Source organism: Heterodontus francisci, chromosome 26, assembly GCF_036365525.1.
Source record: "Heterodontus francisci isolate sHetFra1 chromosome 26, sHetFra1.hap1, whole genome shotgun sequence".
NCBI classification, from domain to species: Eukaryota; Metazoa; Chordata; class Chondrichthyes; order Heterodontiformes; family Heterodontidae; genus Heterodontus; species Heterodontus francisci.
The window spans coordinates 31,138,166-31,159,787 of NC_090396.1; the positions used below are offsets into that span (position 1 = coordinate 31,138,166).

General features: G+C 42.4%; 1 protein-coding gene across 6 annotated transcripts in view; it reads right to left on the reverse strand.

Moving 5' to 3' along the window:
* LOC137384245 (protein shisa-6-like) overlaps positions 1–21,622 on the reverse strand; it is a 798,965-nt gene that overhangs the window by 395,374 nt on the left and 381,969 nt on the right. The gene's annotated exons all lie outside the window — the stretch shown is intronic.

Consider the following 21,622-nt stretch of genomic DNA (forward strand, 5'->3'; position numbering starts at 1 on the left):
ACAGGCAGAGTGCATTGCCCAAAATGGCAAGTCTTAACAGTTCTAAGAATTCGTCTTTCAAGAAAACAACTACTCTTTTCAGAGCAATTCCCATGTGTAAACCTTAAATCGTCTTAATCAACCTTACCGCCCTCACCATTTAAACCTTCAAATAGCTGTGTATTGTTAACTGAACACTAGATGCACCTTTTAGCAATTATATTCCAATGATCCTCTTGTATTATTTTGTTATGCTTTAACAGAATATTTCACAGAGTCTGGAAATAAAGGCAACTAGATTTATCACACCAAGGTGTGTGTTTCTTCGGACATAACAGTGACGACAAGGATAAAGGACTGCACTTGTTAAAAGGTGGAAAACTGGACACTTTGGTTACTTGGATTGTTGTCCACCTTGTCACTGAACTTATTTTATATCATGCTGGCATTAGTTGAAGACTCCATGTGCTCAATAGAAAAGGATATCAGTGGGATTGGATTACATGGAGCATGAGGGCATGATTAAGAAAATAAACTACAATGAATGGGCAAGCCTGATTGTGCCTGTGGTATAACCTAATCAGAATGTTTCTAAAAGTGCTTGAGGGACAACTGGAGTCACTACAGAGCATTAGAGATTGTAACAGTTTCCTTGATTGCACTTTCCGGGAGGTGGTCACCCCACAGGCAATCAGAGTTCAGGATAGTAGATAACTGGCTATCCAGAAGAGCAGGATGTGCAGGAGTCTTCGGGGTGTGTGCCACTCTCAAACAGGTACTCAACATTGGAGACTGCTGGGAGTGATAATGCCCTAAAGGGATGCAGTCTAGACAATAGTACCAATGGGCAGGGGACTGCCCAGGAGGGAGCAGCAAAGTGTAGTAATGCAATTGTTACAGGAGATTCCAAAGACATGGGGACAGACAGGCATTTCTGTAATGGTCATCATCCCACCTCCCTCGTGCTAGGGTAAAGGACATCACGGAGAAGGTGCAGAATATTTTTTTTCCTCTTTTATGGGATGTGGGCATTGATGGCTAGGCCAGTATTTATTGCCCATCGCTAATTGCCCTTGAGAAGATGGTGGTCAGCCGCCTTCTTGAACCACTGCAGTCCATGTCCATCTTCTCAAGGTGTTGGTACATCTACAGTGCTGTTAGGGAGTGCCAGGATTTTGACCCAGCAACAATGAAGGAATGGCAATATAGTTCCAAGTCAGGATGGTGTGTGACTTGGAGGGGAACTTGCAGGTGGTGATGTTCCCATGCATCTGTTGCCCTTGTCCTTCTAGGTGGTAGAGGTCGTAGGTTTGGAAGGTCCTGTCGAAGGAGCCTTGAGGCGTTGCTGCAGTGCATCTTGTAGATGGTACACACTCCTGCCACTGTGCATCAGTGGTGGAGGGAGTGAATGTTGAAGGTGGTAAATGGGGTGGCAATCAAGTGGGCTGCTTTTTCCTGGAGGGTGTTGAGCTTCTTGTATGCTGTTGGAGCTGCACCCATCCAGGCAAGTGGAAAGTATTCCATCACACTCCTGACTTGTGCCTTGTAGATGGTGGACAAGCTTTGGGGAGTCAGGTGGTGAGTTACTCACTCCAGAATTCTCAACCTCTGACCTGCTCTTGTAGCCACGGTATTTATGTGGCTGGTGCAGTTCAGTTTCTGGTCAATGGTAACCCACAGGATGTTGATAGTGGGGGATTCAGCGATGGTAATGCCATTGAATGTCAAGAGGGGATGGTTGGATCTTCTCTTATTGGAGATGGTCATTGCCTTGCACTTGTGTGGCACAAATGTAACTTGCCACTTATCAACCCAAGCCTGAATGTTGTCATATGAACATCTGAATTAGGAGAAGTAGGCCATTTGGCCCCTCTAGCCTGCTCCGCCATTCAATAAGATCATGGCTGATCTGTTTGTGTTTTGAATTCCACACTCCCAAACACCCCTGATAACCATTGATTCCCTTGCCTAACAAGAATCTATCTACCTCTGCCTTAAAAATATTCAATGACCACTGCCTCCTTCTGAGGCAGAATTCCAATGCCACACAACCCTCCTCATCTGTCCTAAAAGAGTGACCCCTGATTTTAAAACAGTGCCCCCTAGTTCTGGACTCACTCAGAAGAGGAAACATCCTTTCCACATCCACCTTGTCAAGACCGTTCAGGACCTTATACTTCAATCAAATCTCCCCTCATTCTTAACTCCAGTGAAAACAAGCCCAGTCTGACTAACCTTTCCTCATAAGACAACCAACTCATTCCAGATATCAATCTAGTAAACCTCCTCTGAACCGCCTCCAAGGCATTTACATCCTTCCTTAAATAAAGAGACCAAAACTGCACACAGTATTCAAGATGTGCTGTCACCAGTGCCCTGTATAACTGAAGCATAACATCCTTACTTTTATTTTCAATTCCTCTTGCAATAAAGGATGGCATTCCATTATCCTTCTTTATTAATTGCTGTACCTACATACTGTTACAACCAAGGAGGGAGAAATGCACTGTCAATTCAGTCCCATCACTCCACAGGTCGCAGCATATTAAAGTTTTCCCATCCAACTGGAAAACAGCCAAATTAAACACTCTAGTAACCCCCAGAATAAACAGACCAAACCAGGTATCTTTGGACAACAAATTAACTATTTAATAAAAAACTAAATCTTAAACACTATTAAGATAAACCTATGTCTAAAGGCCTTATAATTTCTTATTTTAATTTAACTGCCTATCAGGCAAACCCCCACCTGCCAAGACTGAGGTGCACATGATTTTGCCACATGAACATTAAAACTTAAAATTGCAAGCCCTTGACTGGAAAGACATTTGCATAGCAACCAACAGTGTTGGAACAATGGGGACCCAGTTGTTGCTTCCCCAGTACACAGAAGAAATGGTCAGACTAGTTTTGGTCACATGACTGACTGATGGAAGTTTTGAATTTGAACTTCCAACAGAGGATTTGAACTCAGAAAGCTCCTGGCTTGAGAATATCTCTCTCCTGTCTGCTCTCATCTCACTCACACCAGGTTTGGAAACCATTGAAGACACGAGAATCTCAAAGAGAGAAAAGTCTCCTATGTTGAACAAGGATTAAGAAGAATACTGGGCCCCAGCAAAAAGCAAGAGCTGCCTACAATCAAAGACTACTGCGAGCTGGAACCACAGAAACAGTAACCAGAAATCCCCTTCAGAGACTGCCTCAAACCTTTCACCATATATTTTCCTCTCTTCTTTTCTGTCCCTATCTGCATGTGTGTATCGTGTGTGCATGCTACCGTGGGTGCATTGTATATCCATAGGCGTTAACCGCACTAGAGTTTAACTTTAAGGTTTAATAAATTTCACTTACCTCCTTTAAACCGAAGAACACCTATTTATGCTCATTTCTTTGCCTTCTAATTAGAAAGCTGTGAACAAGGGTTCACAAAGGGGGAGCTCAAAACACTGTTTACAATAAGACCAGGTGAAGACATCAAAAGATCCCTAGACACCTTTTTCACCTGGTTGTAACACCCCCCCAATTCACACATACACTCAAAAATCATGGTTAACCAGTTCCTTTTAATAAATTTTTTTTAAAATTAGCTGTTTCTTAAGAATAAATAAATAAGTCTTTGTGAGTTATATTCTGAACCGGTAAGGTATTCTAATGTGAAAATAATCAAATGCCTCTCGAAGTCTTCACACAGATTTGATGAAACAGTCTGTTCTTAATAGGCATTCAAAACACTTCAACTGTAGCAGGCAAACTGTACTTTCAATGATGAGCACAGCAACAGGTCAACTTGAATTTTAAAACTGACAATATCTCAGCTGAAACCTTACTTCGAATTCCAGTAAATAATCAGTCAAGAGAGATTCAATCTTGAAGCCAATACTTCCTGGCTTGGAAGTAAAGAAAAGGAGTTTTGTTACCTTCAGCAGTACAAAATGATCTCCAAAAATAAGGCTTTTTTCTCCTTAGGCAATCAACCTGGCCTGTAGCTCCTTGTAGAATTTCTGCTGAGAAAGAATAGACAGCTCTTTTCTTCAGTAGCACATCTCGCTGGAGAGTCTCTCAAAACTAATCGGTTCAGACTAGTTTTTGCCAGTTTTACTCAGTTAAATTGAAACATTATACCATGTGACCTCTCTCTCCTGCTGTCATCTAGGTAACAAGTGCAGCTGGCACACTGTGCCTCAGAAATCCAGAAGCTACTCTGTCTTAAAGGTGCACTGTTTTAATCCAAGGAGAAAATAAATACGGTTCTGTGACAATACTAACTTTTTGTGACTCACGCACTAGAATACCTAGATCCCTCTGCACCCCAGAATTCTGCAGTCATTCTCCATTTAAATAATATTCTGCTTTTTTATTCTTCCTTCCAAAGTGAACAACTTCACATTTTCCCACATTATACTGCATCTGACAGATTTTTGTCCACTCACTCAACCTATCTATATCAATCTGTAACCTCCATATGTCCTCTTTACAACATACTTTCCTACCTATCTTTGTGTCATCTGCAAATTTAGCTACCACGCCACTACTTCCTCATCTAAGTCATTGATATAAATTGTAAAAAATTGAGGCCCCAGCACAGACACCTGCAGGACTCCATTCGTCACATCCTGCCACTCAGAAAAGGACCCAATTATGCATACTCTGTTTTCTGCCAACCAGCCAATCTTCTATCCATGCTAATATGTTATCCCCTACACCATGAGCTCCTACTTTGTGCAATAACCTTTTATGTGGCACCTTGTCAAATGCATTCCGGAAATCCAAGTACAGTACGTCAGCGGGCTCTCCTTTATCCACAGCACATTACTCCTTCAAAGAACTCCAATAAATTGGCTAATTTCCCTTTCACAAAACATTCTATTTCTGATTACCTTGTTTTTCTAAGTGCCCAGCTATAACCTCCTTAATGATTGATTCTAACACCTTCCCCATGACAGACGTCAAGCTAACTGGCCTTTAGTTACCTGTTTTCTGCCTCCCACCATTCTTGAATAGAGGGGTTATATTTGCTACTTTCCAGTCTGATGGAACCTTTCCAGAATCTAGCAAATTTTGAAAAATTAACACCAATGCATCTACTACCCCATTAACCACCTCTTTTAGGATCCAAGACTGAAGCCCATCAGGATCCAAGGACTTGTCAGTTCGTAGCTCCATCAGTTGGTTTAGTACCGCTTCCCTGGTGATTGTAATTTCACCAAGTTCCTCTCTTCCTTCCACCTCCTGATTTATAACTATTACTGGAATGTTTTTTGTATCCTCTATAGTGAAGACAGAAGCAAAATAATTGTTCATTTCATCCACTATTTCCTTATTATCTACTATTAACTCCCTATTCTCACTCTCTAGAGGATCAACACTCACTTTACTTACTCTGTTCCATTTTAAATATCTGTAGAAACGCTTGCTATCCATTTTTACATTTCTAGCTAGCTTCCTCTCATACTCTAATTTCTTTCTCCTGATTAACCTTTTCGTCATTCTCTTCTATTCTTTGTATTCTGACCAATCATCTGACCTGTCACTCATCTTTGCGCAATTATATGCTTTTTCCTTAAGTTTGATGCTTTCTTTAGCTTCTTTAGTTAACCACGGATGGTGGGTTCTTCCCTTAGAATTTTTCCTTATAGTAGGAATATACTTATTCTGAGTATTCTGAAATATCCCCTTAAATGTATGCCACTGCTTCTCTACTGATCTATCGCCTAGCCAAGTAACCCAGTTCACTTCAGCTAGCTCAGCTTTCTTGCCCACATAGTTGCCCTTATTTAAGTTTAAAATACTAATCTTAGACCAACTCTCAGAGGGAGGCAGGGGAATGGGCACCAGCATTTGGAGTAGAAAAGAGGAATAAGGTGGATAATGTGTGAGTACAGGATTACAATGAATGTGTATAAACGCACAAAGTGTGGTGAATAAGGTTGGTAAGTACGAGCTCAAATAGCAGTATGGGAATATGATGTAGTGGCAATAATGGTAGTGTAGCTTAAAAATGGCGAGGACTGGGCACTTAAGATACAAGGATATAAGGTGTTCAGAAAAAAATAGAGAAGGAATAAATGGAGGTGGGGTAGCAGTACTGATTAAGGAAGACATTGTAGTGTTGGAAAAAATCTGTTAGAGTTGAGAAGCAAATAGGATATGATCACTGTACTGTGGGTATTCCATTGGTCTCTAAATAGTGAGACAGAGATAAAGGAGCAAATCTACAGGGAAATCACAGAGATGTGCAAGAACTATAGAGTGGTGTTATTGGGGGACTTTAATTACCCAACTATCGATTTGGGATAATGAGAGAGAAGAGGGAAGGAGGGGGAGGAACTTCGGAAATATGTTCAGGAGAACTTCCTTGATCAAAAGGAGGTATTGCCGGATCTGGTGCTGGGAAATGAAGTGGGCCAAGTGTCTGTGGGGGAGCACTTAGGTAAGAGTGATCATTGTATCATAGGGTTTAGACTAGTAATGCAGAAAAGCAGGGAACAAAATAGGGTACAGCTAATTTCAATGCCTTGAGATGTGATCTTGCTAGGGAAAAATGGAAGCAAAGACTGACAGGAAAAACAGAAATGAAACAATGGGTTATCTTTAAGGAAGAGATGCTTCAGGTACAAGCTAGGAACATTGCAACAAGGGCAAAAGGTAGGGGAATCAAAAATAGTGCTCCTTGAATGTCGAGGGAGATAGAGATTATGATGAAACAAAAAAGAAGAGAATGTCATGTCAGGTCAGGTGAATTCTTCAAGTGAGAACCAGGTCAAATACAAGTTGAGAGGGGAGGTGAAGAGGAAAATAAAACTGGCAAAGAGAGGATATGAGAATAGAATGGCAGTCAACATAAAAGGGAACCCAAAAATCTTCTACCGACATGTAAGTAGTAAGCGGGTAGTAAGAGGTGAGTGGGGCCTATTAGGGACAAAGAGGGTAATATATGCCAAGAGGTGCAGGGCAAGGCTAGAATACTTAATGAGTACATGGTATTGGTGTTTACTAAGGAAGAGGAATCTGACAAAATATCAGAAGAAGTGGAGAGAGTAGGGGCAATGGATAGGGTAAAAAATGAGGTAAGATGTACTGGAAAGGCTGGTTATGCTGAGGGTAGATAAGTCACCTGGCCTGGATAGATTGCATCCCAGGTTGTTAAAGGAAGTGGGAGTGGAGATAGCAGAAGGGCTTGCCATAATCTACCAATCTTCCCTAGATATGGGAGATGTGCCAGAGGATTAGAGAGTGGCAAAGGTGATACCATTATTCAAGAAAGGGTGTAGGAACATAGGAACAGCAGTAGGCCATTCAGCCCATCGAGCCAGCTCCACCATTCAATACGATCATGGCTGATCCTCCACTTCAATGCCTTTTTCCCAAACTATCCCCATATCCCTTTATGTCATTGGTATTTAGAAATCTGTCAATGTCTGCTTTAAATATACTCAATGACTGAGCTTCCAAAACCCTCTGAGGTAGAGAATTCCAAAGATTCACAACCCTCTGAGTAAAGCAATTTCTCCTCATCTCGATCCTCAGTGGCTTCCCCTTTATTTTGAAATTGGGAAGTCTAGAACCAGGGGACACAAACAGGGGAAACATCTTACCTGCATCTACCCTGCCTATCCCTTCAAGTATTTTGTAGGTTTCAATGGGTTCACCTCTCATTCTTCAAAACTCTAGAGATTACACGCCCAGTTTCCCAAACTCTCTTCATAGGACAGTCCCACCATCCTGGGAACGAGTCTGGTGAACCTTTGTTGCACTCCCTACATGGCAATGATATCCTTTCTAAGATAAGGGGACCAAAACTGCACACAGTACTCCAGGTACGGTCTAACCAAGGTTCTATACAATTGAAGCAAGACTTTGCCACTCCTGTACTCAAATCCTCTTGCAATAAAGGCTAACATATTACTAGCCTTCCTAATTGCTTGCTGCACCTGCATGTTAGCTTTCAATGACTTATTGACGAGGACACCCAGGGTCCCTTTGTACATCTACACTTTCTAATCTCTTAACATTTAAGAAATACTCTGCACATCTGTTCCTCCTACCAAAGTGGATAACCTCACATTTTTCCACATTATATTCCATCTGCCATGTTCTTGCCTACTCAGTTATTTTGTCCAAATCCCCTTGAAGCTGATTTGCATCTTCCTCACAACACACATTCTCACCTCGTTTTGTGTCATCCGCGAACTTGGAAATATTACATTTGGTCCCTACATTCAAATCATTGATATATATTGTGAACAGCTGGAGCCTAAGAACTGATCCTTGCGGTACCCGACTAGTCACATCCTGCCAACGCAAGAATGACCCATTTATTCCTACTCTGTTTTCTGCCTCTTAACCAACCCTTAACCCATGTCAGTACCTTACCTCCTATCCATTTTGCTAACCAACCTCCTGTGGCAATTTTATCAAAAGCCTTCTGAAAATCCAAATATACTACGTCTACCAATTCATCTTTATCGATTCTGTTAGTAACATCCTCAAAAATCTCCAATAGATTTGTCAAACATGATTTCCCATTCATAAATCCATGTTGACTATGCCCAATCAGATCATTATTATCCAAGTGTCCATTTATCACATCCTTTCGAATAGATTCTAGCATTTTCCCAATGACTGATGTAAGGCTAACAGGTCTATAGTTCCCCGGTTTTTCTCTCCCTCCCTTCTTAAATAGTGGGGTGACATTTGCTACCTTCCAAGCTGTAGGAACCATTCCAGAATCTATAGAATTTTGGAAGATGATCACCAAGGCATCCACTATCTCCATAGCTACCTCTTTCAACACTCTGGGATCCAGAATATCAGGTCCTGGGGACTTATTAGCCCCATTCAGCCCCATTAATTTCTCCAATACAACCTTCTTACTGATACTAATTTCCTTCAAATCTTCATTCTCCTGAGTCCCTTGGATCTCTAATTCTGGGAGATTTCTTCTACCTTCCTTAGTGAAGACAGACACAAAGTAATCATTTAGCTTCTCTGCCATTTCTCTATTCCCTATTATAAATTCTCCTGACTCTGTCTGTAATGGACCACATTTGTCTTACCCAAACGTTTCCTTTTTGCATACCTATAGAAGCTTTTCCAGTCTGTTCTTATGTTTTTGCTGCTTTACATTCATATTCTATTCTCCCTTTTTTTAAAAAAAGTTTCTTGATCCTCCTTTGCTGGATTATAAAATCCTCCCAGTCCTCAGGTTCATGAATATTTCTGGCAACTTTATAGGCCTTTTCTTTTAATCTTACACAATCCTTAATTTCCTTTGTTTGCCACTGAATTTTTGTTTTGGGGTTTTGTGCCTTGAAGGAATGTATAGTTGCTGTAAGCTGTGTAATAATTCTTTAAAGACTATCCATTGCCCATGTACTGTCACACCTTTTAATGTATTTTCCCAATCCACCTCAGCCAATTTGCCCCTTCTACCTTCATAATTTCCTTTGTTCAAATTTAACACCCTGGCTTCAGATTGAACTACCTTACTTTCAAACAGAATGTAAAATTCTACATATAATGGTCACTCATCCCGAAAGTCTCCTTTACAACAGGTTATTAATTAGCCCTTTCTCATTACATAATACTAGACCTAAAATGGCCTGTTCTCTAGTCAGTTCCTCAACATACTGCTCTAGAAAACCATACTTAACACACTCCAGAAACTCATCCTCCACAGCATTAGTGCTCATCAGGTTTACTCAGTCTATATGCAGATTGAAGTCACCCATGATTACTGCATTCCCCATGCTACATGCTTCTTTAATCTCCTGATTAATACCATGCCCCGCTACTGTTTCGTGGCCAATAAACAACTGCTCTCAATGTTTGCTTCCCCTTGCTGTTTCTTAGCTCCACCCAAACAAATTACACATTTTGTTCTTCCGGTCTGAGATCCTCCTTTACTAATGTACTGATCCCATCCCTTATTACCAGTGCAATACCACCTCCTTTTCCTTTTTGCCTGTCCTTCCTAAATCTCAAATATCCTTGAATATTCGGTTCCCAGTCTTGGTCACCTTGTTGCCACCTTTCTGTAATGGCAATTAGATTATACACATTTACCTCTATCTGTGCCTTTAAATCATCAAACTTGTTGCAAATGCTGCATGCATTCAGGTAGGGTGCCCTTAACTTTGTCTTTTTGACATTATTCTGCAATCTAAGCCTAGTTGATACTTGCCTTTGTTTTGCCTGCCTTCTAATTTTGCTTGCTACTTTTCTACTTCCTGTTACCAGCTTTACATCCTTCCAATTTGAAATTGTACATTCCACGTGACCAAGCTGACCTGACACTCCACTCCACTGAGGAAGCCCTGCTTTTATATTTTCCGAAAAACAACTGATTCAATCTTCTTAAAACCAGTTTAAGCCAGCTACCTAAGTAACGGGATGCAGCTGCTCCCAGAGAGCTTGTATACCCTTGTTTTAAGGCTGTAATAAAGCTTAACTTCTCTTAACTTAAGGACTAATTTTTAGTTAATTGCTAAATTTAAGAAAAAACTAGACTTTAGATAGAACTTAACCCATAAAACTCCTTCCGATGAAGGGTCACTGACCCGAAACGTTAACTCTGCTTCTCTTTCCACAGATGCTGCCAGACCTGCTGAGTGGTTCCAGCATTTCTTGTTTTTATTTCAGATTTCCAGCATCCGCAGTATTTTGCTTTTACCCTAAAACTCCTTCTCACCAGACTCACCAGCTCTCAGTACACAGTGTAAAGACAGTCCTAGCAACTACAGGCCAGTTAGTTTAACATCAGTGTTGGGTAAGGTTTTAGAAACAATAATCAAGGAAAATATCAACAGGCACTTGGAGGGGTTTGAGTTAATTAAGGATAGCCAGCACCGATTTGTAAAAGGCAGATCTTGATTGACTAATCTAATTGAAATTTTTGATTAAGTAACAGAGAAAGTTGATGAAGGGAATGTGGTGGATGTTGTCTATATGGATTTTAAGAAAGCATTTTATAAAATACCACACACAAGGCTGCTTAACAAAATTGAGGCTCATGGAATAGGAGGGTCAGTGTCATCATGGATAAAAAATTGGCTTAAGAGCAGAAAACAGCAAATTGTGGTAATTTTTTTTTCGACTGGACGATGATAGACAGTGGTGTTCCCCAAGGGGCAGTGCTGGGACCACTGCTTTTTTTGCTATATATGAGTGACTTGGGCCTTGAAATACAGAGTAGAATCTCAAAATTTTTCCATGTTATCAATCTTGGAGGAATGGCAAACATGAAGATGATACGAACCACCTGCAACAGGACATTGATAGGCTAGCAGAATGGGGCAGACAAGTAGCAGATGGAATATAAACAGACAAGTGTGAGGTGATACATTTTGGTAGAAGGGATAGCGTGAGGCAAGATAGATTTAATGGTACAGTTCTGAAGAGTGTGCAAGGACAGAGAGACGTGGGGCTGCATGTGCATCAATCTTTAAAGGTGGCAGGACATATTGAGAGAGTGGTTAGCAAAGCATATGGGATCTTGGGTTTCATAAATAGAGGCATTGAGTGCAAAAGCAGGGAAGTTATGCTGAACCTTTATAAAGCTCTGGTTAGGCCCCAACTAGAGTACTGCGTCCAGTTCTGGTCACCACATTTAGGAAGGATGTGACGGTCCTTGAGAGAGTGCAGAGGAGATTTACCAGAATGGTTTCAGGGATGGGGGAATTTTAGTTACAAGGTTAGACTGGAAAAGCTGGGGTTGTTCTCCTTGGACCAAATGAGATTGAGGGGAGATTTGATAGAAGTGTACAAGGTTATGACAGGCTTAGATAAGTTAGACAAAGAAAAACTGTTCCCATTAACTGATGTTACAAAGACTAGGGGACACAGACTGAAGGTTTTGGGCAAGAGATGCAGGGGGGAATGTAAGGAAGAACTTTTTTACGCAGCAAGTGGTAATGATCTGTAACTCGCTGTCCACGAGGGTGGTGGAAGTGGAGACTATCAATGATTTCAAAACAAATTGGATGGGCACTTGAAGGAAATAAACTTGCAGTGTTACTGGGATCGAGTGAGGGAATGGGGCTGACTGGATTACTCCACGGACAAACAGCATGGGTCGAATAATCTCCTTCTGTGCTGACTCTTTGACTCTATAACACTGTTACCAGCATCAAAGAAATTCATGATTAGAATCTGGTGGGTGGCTTCAAAGACAAGCAGTAGAAATTGCTCAATTGGGAGGGCAAGATACAGTGTGACTGGTAATTTCTCCTTGCTTTCAGTTCATACCTGCCGGTATCCAAAAACCAGATGGTTCCCAAGCAATCAATGTCATAGTCATAGAGTCATAGAGTTATACAGCACAGAAACAGGCCTTTCAGTCCATCATGTCCATGCCGGCCATCAAGTACCTTTCTGTTCTAATCCCATTTTCCAGCACTTGGGCCATAACCTTGTATGCTATGACATTTCAAGTGCTCATCTAAGTGCTTCTTAAATGTTGTGAGAGTTCCTGCCTCTCCCAGGCAGTGTGTTCCAGGTTCCAACCACCCTCTGAGTGAAAGAAGTTTTCCTCAAATCCCCTCTAAAGCTCCTGCGTCTTATCTTAAATCTATGCCCCCTGGTTATTGACATCTCCGCTAAGGAAAAAAGTTTCTTCCTATCTACCCTATATATGCCCTTCATAATTTTGTATAACTCAATCAGGTCCCCACTCAGCCTTCTCTGCTCTAAGCAAAACAACACTAGACTATCCATTCTCTCTTCATAGCTGAAATGCTCCAGCCCAGGCAACATCCTGGTAAATTTCCTCTGCACCCTCTTCAGTGCAATCACATCCTTCCTATGTGACCAGAACTGTACACAGTACTCCAGCTGTGGCCTAACTAGCATTTTATACAGCTCCATCATAACTTCCCTGCTCTATGCTTCAGCTGATAAAGGCAAGTATCCCATATGCCTTCCTAACCACCTTATCTACCTGTGCTGCTGCCTTCAGTGATCTATGGACGAGTACACCAAGGTCCCTCTGACCCTTTGTACTTCCTAGGGTCCTACCACCCATTGTATATTCCCTTGCCTTGTTAGTCCTCCCAAAATGCATCACTTCACACTTCTCAGGATTAAATTCCATTTGCCACTGCTCCGCCCATATTACCAACCCATCTATATCGTCCTGTAATTGAAAGCTTTCCTCCTCACTATTTACGACACCACCAATTTTCGTGTCATCTGTGAACTGATTTAGTTCTTGATGAGATTAGCCAGACTAAACGAATGAAGAATCTTTGGCTGTCTCACAAATGCTGAACAAGGCAGGACTGAGACTTTGCACCATCCTGTGCAAGTTTTGGAATGTTGTCACAAAATGAATCGAAAGGAGTTCCTGATGATCTTGAGATACCAAAAACACAGCAATTTTGCTTATCATTGAAAAGCATCCTGAACAAGCTCGTACCACAGATGTTTCAACATTTAATGAAGCAGGTTGAGGAGATAACAATTAATCTGAAGAAAATTGTGAGCCTTGACAATGTTAGTCCTATTAGTCCTACTTTATCCATTGTTAATACTATTCAAAGATACACACAATGGTCATAGAAACCTTCAAATCATTTGGACTTGTAGATTTTTATGAGTGCAGTGGATTTCATTAGGATTCTATTACCAGCATAACACATTTTTCCAAAGTACTACCAGTAGGTTGCTATGACTTTTTAACATGTTTTTGTCAGATGTGGTTGCTGAATTTTTTTTCACTTATTTTTTTCTTTAGGCTGTTAACCAGGCTCATACTTGAAGGTTATCATTTTTATCTTGTAGTTCTGAAAGTGAAATGTATCACACTTGGATATTGTTAATTGAACACTAGGTGGCTCTCTGATGGGGGTGAGCATATATTAACGATTGCACTCCAGGGACTCTCTGATATTACTTTGCTATTTTTGATGGAATATTCCAGAGAATCTTGGACCAGACCAATTTGATTGTTTATTTGAACATAAGACGATTGTAAGTGATATTTTTTTTAATGTGGTCGAGCAAACTCTGTATTTAATGCATCTTCCTCCTGTCTTATTGCGATCTGACATCTTGGAAACTGAAGTTCATTGCATAGCTGCTCACTTCATGTATTGTTTCAGGAGGTGTTGGGGGAATAGAAGAACAAGCGTCCTCTTCGATCCTATATATTAGGCCCTAGAAATCTAAGTATCATAGAAATGTGCAGGAGCGAAAAAGACCATCTAGCTGGTCCTAGTGTCTAGGAAATATCATATCATGATATTGCAGTTGTTTTTCACATTACCTATTCAACTCTCTTGAATTTGCTGATGTAATCAGTCTGCACTGTCTCCCTTGGAAGATCAATCCATACATTAACCACCCTCTGCATAAAATAGTTAAATCTATTTGGTCTTTTTAACTCCCTTCTATGTTTCAGTCTCTATATACTCTCTTGTAGAATCTGTGACTACCTTAAACATATTGACAATTACTTTGTTTAGGCCCTTTAGGATCTCGAGTGCTTCAGTCAAGTTGCTCCAATGTAAACAGGCCCAGTTTCTACTGCCTCTCCCCCAAGCTCAGGTGTCTAATCCTAATATGGTTGCATACTAGAAAATGCAGCCCTTCACTGCACCCTTGCCAATATCTTTTGTCTTAATATGTCGATATCTAGTGACCAGAATTGTACACAGTACCCCAGGTGGAGCTGAACCAGTGCACTGTACAAACTCGGAATCACTTCCTGTGATTTCAGTGCCAACTTCAATGCAACCTAGGCGTGACTGGTGAACAACTGCATTGAAAGCACTGTCTCATGCAATAATGTTTCCCTTTAAAGTCTGAGTTTTTTTGTTAATGCTTCCAATCTGAATGCTTTATTACCCCAATAACAACGGTTACTTTACGGTTGGTATTTTTCTTCATTGCTCTGTGTGTTAACAGAAATACATTTACTTTATGCAGTGGAGGCTGAGTCATTGAACATATTCAAGGCTGAGCTAGACAGCGATTTGATCTACAAGGGAGAAAAGGCTTATGGGGGACAGGCAGGAAAGTGGAGTTAAGGCCACATTCAGATCAGCCATGATCTTATTGAATGGTGAAGCAGGCTCGAGGGGCCAGATGGCCTACTCCTGCTCCTATTTGTTATGTTCTTATTCTGATTACAACAATCGGTTAGCTGCCATGAACAATGCTTCTTCAGTGATTGTTTAAACTGGACCAATTGGGAGTGGTTACATATAAAAGAAAACCCTTGACTTGTATTAGCAGGTGGCAGTAATGCTATTGCCACAAATTATGTGCCTCCTCTTTCCTGTACACTTCTGGTATTGTGCTGAGATTTGGTGGAAATCAGAGGCGAGCTGATAATTATGACTTGAACTGAAAGGATGGTGGAAGCAGATTCATCAGTAACTTTCAGAAAGGGATTGGATATATTTGAAAATGGAAAAAGATTGCAGAGCTATGGGGAAAGAACAAGGAAGTGGGACTAATTTGATAGCTGTTTCAAAGAGCCAGCACAGGCATGATGGGTCAAATGGTCTCTTTCTGTGCTGTATGAGCCTATCAATAAAATTTCACTGACTCTTGAGGAAAAACAGAAACTTAACTAAATTCAGCATAACACAACCCCAGGAGCCAGTCTCCTCTTGTCTGTAGTTTAGGCTCCCACTGCTCCTGACACCTCTTTTCTTGTGATTGATAATGTGAATAACTAGTCATGTGTGGCATTGAAACAGGAACACATTCAGCTCTAATTATTGCAGTAAATTGGGGCAGGCTTCCTATAGCAAAGCGCTTCAGAGACGAAGAGCAAATATGTTGGCAATCACTTGGGGACCAAAGCAAATTTAGAAGTCAAAACTGGTGCTCCCTTGGTTCTGTTTGCCCACCTAAGAGGGCAGATAATGCTGGAAAGGAAATTCTCACTACTGAATGCTAATGACCCTGGTAATCAGTATTGTGGATTAAATCTGAATAATGAGACAATTAGCTTCAAACTATCCTAGTTTTCATCAACACATTGCTTCCCGTTAACAGCTTAGGGATTTTTAGCATTAGTGAAGAATACTGTAGAAAGATTTCTGACAGACATTGCAATGTCACTGTTTCTATACTCAAGTCTTTGTGCTGTGCTAACGGTATGAGGATATGTACCAGAACAACCTGAAAATAAATCTGCTGGCATAGTTCCAGGTCACTGAATCAGGAAGTGAAACAAGAGCTCTGCTTAATTTTTCTTTTCCCTCCTTTCCCAAAGGGTGTTGTGGTCAAGTGGAGCATCTAATGTTGCCAACCTGGCTGAGATTAATGGACTCCGCACTCAGACTGGAAATCGAGCCTTGGACCTTCCTGTGAGGTATGGCACCAGTCTACAATAACAGTGCTTTTATCCACTAAATCAGATGGTAGCCCTACTTCAATTTAGCACTCAGTCAGCTTCCATCTAACATAGGCTGGCACAAAGCACTAGGACTATAAATCGCACCAAGTTCCATTTATTCATCACCCCTGTGCCCTCTGGGCTACACTGGCTCCCGGTTCGGCAATGCCTTGATTTTTAAATTGTCACTCTTGCTTTCAAGTCCCTCCATGGCCTTGCCCTCACCATCTCTGAAACCTCTGCCTTCCCTAGTACCCTCAGAGACATCTGTGCTCCTGCAATTCTGTCCTCTTCAACATCCGCGATTTTAATCGTTCCACAATTGGCAACGATGCCTTCAGCTGCCTGGGTGTTCAGCTCTAAAGTTTCCTCCTGAAACCTCTCCATCTCTTCCTTTAAGATGCTCCGTAAAACCTATATCATTAACCAAGCTTTTGGTTGCCTGTCCTGATATCTCCTTGTGTGGTTTGGTTTCGAATTTTGCTTGAGAATACTCCTATGAAGCGCCTTGGGACATTGAACTATATTAAAGGTGTTATATAAATGCAAGTTGTTGTTATAATGAATTTGATTCCATTATATTTGCTTACCAATATAAGTTAGCCTTGATTGTGCAGAATGAGGCATAGGACAATCAGTGATGTTGGCTGTATGCTCATTAAACTAAGCCCCTTTTCTACCTGATCAAATAAATGCAAAAGGTCTCGCGGCATTATTTGAAGAAGACAAGGGAGTTGTTTGTGTGCCTTGGCCAATATGCACCCCTCAGCAAGCCAACCAAAACAGATTAGCTGACTATTTATCTCTTTGCTGTTTGTGGATCCTTGCTGTGTGGAAATTGGCAGCAGTGTTTCCCTACTAAAACAACAGTGATTATATTCCGAAAAATAATTTATTGACTGTGAAGCAGTTTGGGACGTCCCAAGGACTTGAAATGTGCTACATAAATACAACAACTTCTACTGAAATAACATTAAACAGATAAATTATAAATGTATTAGCATCAGGTACAGATGCCTATTGAAAATTATCCATTTTGCCTTGATCTGGTGCTACTGGAAGAGGCTGGACCATCTTTAACTCTATGATGCTTCATGTGGTCTGGCAATTTAGTGGCAGTGGTCCAACATCAAATACGAATGATATTTTGCCTGTTTATTTCTATGGCTTATCCCACTGCTCATTATTGTACCATTTTATGCATCAGAGCACACCAGATTACTTGTCATTTGTATGTTAACACTGATGGCAGTGATATCAACAGGAATCCATTCTATGGCTTTAACCGTTTCAACACTGCCTGTCAAACTCTAAATATCCAGCTATTTTCAAGATGCCCCTATTATCAAGTGCGTACCAGCTCTTTATAAAATCACTTACAATCCAAGCATTGAATTTAATCATTCACAATACAAAATCAGATCCATGCAGAACTTTCAGATCATGATTCAAGCGTGAAGTCTTCCCCCATTCATTTCTGTTTGTGACACTTGCGCACTGAAATATGTCAGTCTACCCTGTCAGTTACATTTTTACACGTTAGCAATTTCGTGTGAAAAGGTCATTGTATTCAATTTGCATCCAAAGCTTCAGGAAAATATCTGAATAGGGCTGGCTATTTGTTATTTTGTATAAGGATTTGGAGCCCAGAATGCACGAAAAGTAATGTATTTGGTGCAAACCTGTTACATAGTACATTGGCTCTTGAGTATATGATTATGATATAAAGAGCAAAAAAACTGAGAAACAAAATAGTGAAATTGGGAAGAGGAAAAAGAAAGGGTCCAGTGTAAATTTGCCTATCAACAGTTATGCATTTTGTGGTGGAGAAGTGGGGAGGGTCGTTTCTGGTTATGATGTTCCAGCCATTATGCTATGTGGATAAATAAAAGCAAATACTGTGGATGCTGGAAATCTGAAATAAAAACAGAAAGTGCTGGAAATACTCAGTAGGTTTGGTAGCATCTGTGGAGAGAGAAACAGAGAAACAGAACTGTTGAAAGGTCACTGACCTGAAACATTAATTCTGTTTCTCTCTCCACAGATGCTGCCAGACCTGCTGAATATTTCCAGCACTTTCTGTTTTTATTATTAAAATGCTATGTGGGGCAGCCTTGATGAACCAGCTCGTCTTTCTCTGCCTATTCATTTCATATTCAAATTATTTGGGAGAAAGCAAACAGAAATACTCGCAAATCTCACTACTAGGCAGACTGTTAAAAGTTAGAAAGTCAACTGCTATGTACAACAGATATCTTACATGCCAATTTGGGGACATGTTAACCCTTAGTTTGACTGAAACTCTGCAGTGATATCCTTCAGAAAGCTCCCACAAACATACTGAGCCAAGGCTCGCCTTTGGCTCTTAATCCTTCTTGCTGGCTGGTGGTCTCCTTCACAAGCTGTTTAACAAGCTGACACGCTCCTTTTCATTTTATCTGAACTGCTTGAACTAGCAAAGACTTGCACCTAGGGAGAGACCTTGCTTGCCATGCACAAGAGGAGCTCTGTGGGAATTCAATGAGCTGCGTATAAGGACATGAGTGGTAGCTCTGTTTGGCTGCACTCAAAGACCGTTTATCATCTGCCAGTTCAGCTATAGTTTTTTTTTTTTTTTTTATTTCCAAAATATACTTTATTCATAAAAATCTGTAAAAATTACATTGCCAAACAGTTTCCAAACAGCACCAAAAAATACAAACATTGCAAGGGAGATCAGTTTCCTTCAATACTGTCATGAGTTTCTTCCCAACCCTTCCGTTTCACAATTGTCATGTCAATTACAGTTTTACATTTACAGCAATTCAGAATATTAACGATACAGTTCGAGGGGTTTCCCATGGATCCAGCCCCTCAGTCCAGCTTGGTGGGGGAACCTTACACTGTGGTCTTTCCCCATTGAGCCTTTGCTGCGGCTGCCCCAAGCTTTAGTGCGTCCCTCAGCACGTAGTCCTGGACCTTGGAATGTGCCAGTCTGCAACATTCGGTGGTGGACAACTCTTTGCGCTGGAAGACCAGCAAGTTTCGGGCAGACCAAAGGGCGTCTTTCACCGAATTGATAGTCCTCCAGCAGCAGTTGATGTTTGTCTCGGTGTGCGTCCCTGGGAACAGCCCGTAGAGCACAGACTCCTGTGTTACAGAGCTGCTTGGGATGAACCTTGACAAAAACCACTGCATCTCTTTCCACACCTGCTTTGCAAAGGCACATTCCAGGAGGAGGTGGGCGACCGTCTCTTCCCCACCACAGCCAACGCGGGGGCACTGTGCGGAGGGGGCGAGACTTCGGGTGTGCATGAAGGATCTGACGGGGAGGGCCCTTCTCACCACCAGCCAAGCTACGTCTTGGTGCTTGTTTGAAAGTTCTGGTGATGAGGCATTCCGCCAAATGACTTTGACGGTCTGCTCGGGGAACCATCCGACAGGATCCACCGTTTCCTTTTCCCGTAGGGCCTTGAGGACATTCCGTGCAGACCACTGCCTGATGGACCGGTGGTCAAAGGTGTTTTTCCGCAGAAACTGCTCCACGAAGGATAGGTGGTACGGCGCCGCCCAACTGCACGGAGCGTTCCGCGGCAATGTGACCAGGCCCATCCTTCGCAACACCGGGGACAGATAGAACCTCAGCACGTAGTGACACTTGGAGTTTGCGTACTGGGGATCTACACATAGCTTGATGCAGCCGCACACGAAGGTGGTCATCAGGATGAGGGCCACGTTGGGTACATTTTTCCCGCCCATGTCCAGAGATTTGAACATCGTGTCCCTCCGGACCCGGTCCATTTTAGATCCCCAGACGAAGCGGAAAATGGCTCGGGTGACTGCCACGGCGCAGGAGTGGGGTATGGGCCAGACCTGCGCCACGTAGAGCAACAACGTGAGCGCCTCGCACCTGATGACCAGGTTCTTACCCACAATGGAGAGAGATCGCTGCCCCCACATGTCCAACTTTTGTCGTACCTTGGCTACTCGCTCCTCCCATGTTTTGGTGCACGCCCCGGCCCTTCCGAACCATATCCCCAGCACCTTCAGGTAATCTGACCTGACGGTGAAGGGGACAAAGGATCGTTCAGCCCAGTTCCCAAAGAACATGGCCTCGCTCTTGCCGTGGTTAACTTTGGCTCCCGAGGCCAGTTCGAACTGGTCGCAGATGCTCATCAGTCTGCGCACGGACAGCGGATCCGAGCAGAAGACGGCGACGTCATCCATGTACAGGGAGGTTTTGACCTGAGTGCCTCCGCTGCCTGGGATTGTCACCCCTCTTATGCTCGCATCCTTCCTAATAGACTCAGCAAAGGGTTCAATACAGCAAACAAACAAGACCGGGGAAAGAGGACAGCCCTGTCTGACTCCAGATTTGATCGGGAAACTTTCAGATTCCCACCCGTTGATTGAGACTGCGCTACTGATGTTTGTGTAGAGCAGTTGGATCCAATTGCAGATTCCCTCCCCAAACCCCATTTTGGAAAGCACGTCCATCATGTAGGTGTGCGATATCCTGTCAAAAGCCTTCTCCTGGTCCAGGCTGATGAGGCAGGTGTCCACCCTCCTGTCCCGTACGTAGGCGATCGTATCCCTGAGTAGCGCGAGGCTATCAGAGATCTTCCTGCCGGGTACAGTACAGGTCTGATCGGGGTGAATCACCAGCTCCAGAGCAGACTTGACTCGACTGGCTATGACTTTGGACAGAATCTTGTAATCAACATTAAGCAGTGAGATGGGCCGCCAATTTCTGATTTCTACCCTCTCCCCCTTCTGCTTGTAAATGAGGGTGATGATGCCTTTTCTCATGGATTCTGACATGCTACCGGCCAGGAGCATACTCTCGTATACTTCCAGCAGGTCCGGGCCGACCCAGTCCCACAGGGCCGAGTACAACTCGACCGGTAAGCCGTCGCTCCCGGGAGTTTTACTCGCCTCGAAAGACTCGACGGCCTTTGTCAGCTCGTCCAGAGTTAGCGGCTTGTCCAGTCCCTCCCTCCTGCTGTCATCTAAGACCTCTGTGATAGATGACAGGAAGGACTGGGAGGCTCTGCTGTCTGTGGGCTTCGCGTCATACAGCCCAGCATAAAAGGATTTGCTGATCCTTAGTATGTCGGACTGCGAAGACGTTACCGAGCCATCTTCTTCCTTCAGGCTGCTGATAACAGAGCTCTCTCTGTGTACCTTTTGGAAGAAGTAACGCGAGCACGTCTCATCCTGCTCGATGGAGCGGACTCTGGACCGGAAGATGATCTTGGAGGCCTCCTTGGCAAAGAGCGAGGCCTGCTGGCTCTTCACCTCTTGGAGGTCCTC